This window comes from Frieseomelitta varia, unplaced genomic scaffold, assembly GCF_011392965.1.
Source record: "Frieseomelitta varia isolate USP_RPSP 00005682 unplaced genomic scaffold, Fvar_1.2 scaffold_891, whole genome shotgun sequence".
In the NCBI taxonomy this organism is placed as follows: domain Eukaryota; kingdom Metazoa; phylum Arthropoda; class Insecta; order Hymenoptera; family Apidae; genus Frieseomelitta; species Frieseomelitta varia.
The window spans coordinates 255019-260247 of record NW_025110691.1 but is presented as its reverse complement, the minus strand read 5'-3'; positions in this window follow the sequence as shown (position 1 = coordinate 260247).

Here is a 5229-nt window from a genome sequence, read left to right as displayed (position 1 = left end):
GTACGTACGTCATTTCTCTTTATTGTCATTCGTGCGAAGTGGAAATTAACATGCGAAACTGTATTTTTTTTTTCTACAAATCGAGAGAGAACAAGCAATTCATTTTTTCAAATTATGATATATTATTATATAAATATCTTATCTCCCGAGTTGCATTTCGAAAGAGAGGGAACAGTTGCATACAGAAAATTGGTCATCAATCCTTTGCTTTTGAAAACTTTTTTTTTATATCGTCTAATTAATGTGTAATATAATTTAATAATAAGCAGCACTAAATGTTAATATATTTAACTAGAATATAGTTGAATATACAAGTTAAATTATTGTCGCTAGATGGCAATGTTTATTAAATTTGAAGAAACCGACATTACCTTTAACATATCTACATTTGTTATAATTATATTTATATTATTAAAAAACAACATATCTACATTTGTTATCATTACATGTATATTATTAAAAAACAAGTCGCTTTAGAATAAATCGGGCGCAAAGAGTTAAAGTTAATTAAAGAATTTCAGTATAATTAAATACTTTAATTATTTTAGGAGATCATATTAATTTCAATTGATCTATGAAAAAAAAAAAAAAATGAAATAGAAAGAATAATTCTGAAATAATAAACATAATTATTCTAAATTTTAATATTATTCTAATATAAAATGTACGATTATCTATGTGTTTCTTCGCCAATAATATCATAAAATTTTAATTATAATTAAATTTATAGATATAATTAATAACAAAAATATATTTTTTATGTTAATTCATAAAATAATTCTAATTAATAAATTTATAAGAGTAAAATGATATTATAATAATTGGTCATGGTCTTAATTTAACTAAAAAAAAAAGAAAATTTTTTTCATTTTAAATATTAATTATTATAATATATCTATAACAATTAACTTGGTTCATTAAAATATTATAATATAATTATAATATTCATTATTATGTAAGGAAATCCGAATCGTCAGCTCCGGAGCAAAAAAATCCAGCGTTTGAAATTGCAATTTTACTCTCCAAGTTACGTTAATCTGAAAGAAAACTTGCGCGCGCGAAAACATAAGATAATCTAGACGAAAGTAATCTAAGTCACAAAATTACAGAGCGTCAGCTCTTCCAAACGACAATTTCCGCTGCTGAAACAATCGGAACGGAAACCTCAGAACGGCGAAAACTAAATAACGGGACGCGGGACGTACGCGGAATCCCCTTCTCCCGTGTCCTGTGCATTGTCCCACATTGTGTGTTTGCCTAATATCTCGGTTATTGTGCACGGCCAGTTATTCAAACAAACTCGCGCATCGAACGGCACACCAATCACTTTGGCGAACAGATTACGTGGTTGAATTCAAATTGTATCCGAAATTTGTCGCGCTGGCCGGGTTGTGTTCAATCGATACTTACCTGGTTGGTAAGTGCTTGCGCGTGTAATCTCGTTTGGCAGGCAACGATACCGGGAGGGGGGGCATAACCCCCCCCCCCCCAGATGTCATACGGTTAACCGTTTAACCATTCAAATTGATTAAACGATCGTCGATTAATCGTCACGGTTTCCCCTCGCTGCCCCTCCCACACGCCCGGCGAATTAGCGTTTTACCATCGTTTTGCCTGGATTTCCCAAATAAAACGATCGATCTTCCCACACACCGCCGGATGAAAATTCGTCATCGGCCCGTTCTGGCGAGTGACGAGCCTTCAAACTTGTCGGCGAACGTTACTCGTCGCCCGGACACTGTTTGAATCGCACGTCGTTTAAACCCCACGTACGGAATATCGATTTCTATTAAACTACCAACATCCCACGAAATTCTCTCCACGGTCGAAATTCTAATGTCGAGCGTGAATTGCAGGCTGCCGTCGTCGTTTCTCTCTCTCTCTCTCTCTCTCTCTCTCTCTCTCTCTTTCCCTTCGTGTAATTATGAACGAATGTATTTGAATGGACACCGACGACACGACGGTCGGATAATCAATCGCACGGTTAACTGACTCCCTTGTCAAAGGGGAAGCACAGAGACCGGCCAAGGGAGAGAAAATGGTGGATATTCGTTTGGGGAAGGCGCTTGATGAAGAACGGTTGAAAAGCACTTAAAACGGACACAATCGAGGGAATCCATTAGGGGCAATTAACTGTATTCCCGAACGATGCGAATAAATGAGCGGAACCGGGGCACCGACTTTCTGCCAACTTTTACTTTTTTTTTTTTCTTTTTTTCTTTTTTTTTTTTTTTTTGGGGGGGGGTTTTTTTTTACAGCCGAATCTTCTCTTAATTGACACGCAAGCATAGCCACGCGCCGAAATTCCCGTGGAAAACGAAGGTAAGAAAGGAGAAGAAGAAGTAAGGGAAGAGAAAATGTTGAAAGCGATGTGTTTAATACACGAATTGTCGCGTCGATCATTTGTTGATTCTTCGAAGTTGGCAAGGATCGTGAAATGAAAAAAATAAATTTCTAATGTTCAGATGATCGTTTCGGAGCAGTATTTCGAGCAAGATGATTATTTTAGACCATGTTTGGTTTTATATGACGATCGCGTTTATAGTGCTCATACTGCCCCCGTAATTTTTCAGAGTGTTTTAATTAATAGTTTAATTAATAGCTCGCGAGGAAGTCAAACATCGGTAATTAAAGTCAATTAAGGAACGTCGCAAGCAAGTTTCCACGAGCAGGGAATAACCTTGTTTTTCTCGCTGCAAGGGGATATCCTTGCGTGATTCTCTTCTTTTTTTCGTTCACTCTGCAGAAAGTAAATCTTTATGGTTCATTAAAGGAGGATCTGCAAACTCCATTTCAGTGAAGAAAAATACGCAACGAAACGAGATTCGAGTTGATTTTATTTTTCATCCGAGTTAGTCACAAAATATGTCTGTGCAGGAAATTTTTCGATCGCCCGCAACGAAATAAAAAGTTTCAGTTGTCGAAAGATCTAAGCGATTTTATCTTGACGTGATAAATTCTTTGACCCTGGAACTTCAAGGGCAACATCAATTTTGCATGTATTCCCATCAGATCAAAGATGCAGCATCCAAAATATAGTGTTTTCTGTAGTATCTAACATATTCTGTATATACAGGGTTTTCCTAGAGGCTAAAAGAAGAAAGAAATGTTACACGAAGTTTGCGAATCAATGTTTTGTTAGGCAGATATAAACAAATAACGATAAATAGCTACTCACTATTTTTAAAGTCTCATTTCAAAATGATGCCCTTCTGCTCGGATACAAGCTCGACATCGATGAAAAACTGAATTTATTGCTCTGTGCAGTGTCTCAGTGTCTTGTTGCATTTCAATATTAACTGCATTTTTAATACGCTGCACAAGATCTTCACATGAAGTCACTTGGCTTGAGTAAACCTTTTGTTTCAAAGCACACCATAGGTGTAAGATCAACACTTCATTTCCAATTCTGAAACAGGCTCGTGCAAAGAAAAGGAACGACTGAAACACTGAAACTCGGTAAAATACCAAGTATCTATTTTTGATTGTATCTCCGTAACAAAGCGTCAATTCGCAAACTTCGTGTAACATTTTCTTCTTCTTTTGGCCCCTAGAATAAGCTCTCGCAGTTCGGCGGGACACCCTGTATATTGATACATCTCCCATCAATGCAAATTTGCACGAAACACCCGCAATCTGATAACAAAACAGTTGGAACAACACATTTGTCCGTTGGAAAGGATTCTCGCTACGCGATCGAAAAATCTTGACACGTTTTACGGAAGCCATACGGATATCATTGCCTCGAAGCGAGTGCAACGACGAGTTAGATCGAGGGTAGAGAGCGGTGTGGCAACCGATGAAAAATCACGATACAAGACAGGCTGAGCGGGGAAATTGCGCAGAAATTCGCATAGACACGGGGCGATATAGCGCTCGATGGATCCTCCCTCTCCATTTATCCATCGAACCGCGGCGTTAGCTCCTCGTGTTTCCTCGTGTTCTGTTTTCCACGATGATACACCGCCGCGTCATTCGATAATAGTCAATCTCGCGGAAAATAGGGGCGCCGCGGAATTTACATTCAAATTCGTCTTCGTTTATCCCGGCTGATCGAAAATTATATACCTCGATTACGCGCGCGTTTTTCCACCGGACGAGAAATTTTTCGAATATCGTGCCTCGTCGTTGCACGGGTGAAACGGAAGTTTTATTTGCCCGCGTGGACATGGTTTCTCTCTCTCTCTTCTCTCACCTGCTCTCTCGGAAATCCTCCGGCGTTTTCTCTCTGTTTCTCTTATTATTGTTTCCACGCGACAAATGGAAGACCGCCACGAGTCGACCGGTTTTTCTCGCGAACACGAACACCGACAAATAACTTGAACAAACGGTCACCCCGCGTTCAGGTGGAAATTACGTTGAATCCTGTTGGTCAGGGCGGCACGCTCCCTCCCTTTTTCCACGATGTTTCTCCGGGCGTCGGTCTAATTCGCGTGGAAACGTATTTTTATGGCTTACGAGGCAGAAATTATTATATAGGTCGTTTCCTTGCATTTCGTTTGTGCGGATTGAATTTAGGATATTTATATTTATAAATTTATATTTAGTTGAATTTAGGATATTTATATTTATGCTAAATTTATATTTAGTTGAATTCAGGATATTTGTATTTATAAATTTATATTTAGTTGAATTCAGGATATTTATATTTATAAATTTATATTTAGTTGAATTCAGGATATTTATATTTATAAATTTATATTTAGTTGAATTCAGGATATTTATATTTATAAATTTATATTTAGTTGAATTCAGGATATTTATATTTATAAATTTATATTTAGTTGAATTCAGGATATTTATATTTATAAATTTATATTTAGTTGAATTCAGGATATTTATATTTATGAATTTACATTTAGTTGAATTTAAGATATTTATATTTAGAAATTTATATTTAGTTGAATTCAGGGTATTTATATTTAGTTGAATTTAGGATATTTATATTTATAAATTTATATTTAGTTGAATTTAAGATATTTATATTTATCAATTTATAATTAGTTGAATTTAAGATATTTATATTTAGAAATTTATATTTAGTTGAATTCAGGGTATTTATATTCAGTTGAATTCAGGATATTTATATTTATAAATTTATATTTAGTTGAATTTGAGATATTTATATTTATCAATTTATGTTTAGCTGAATTTAGGATATTTATATTTATAAATTTATATCTAATTGAATTTAAGATATTTATATTTATGAATTTATAATTAGTTGAA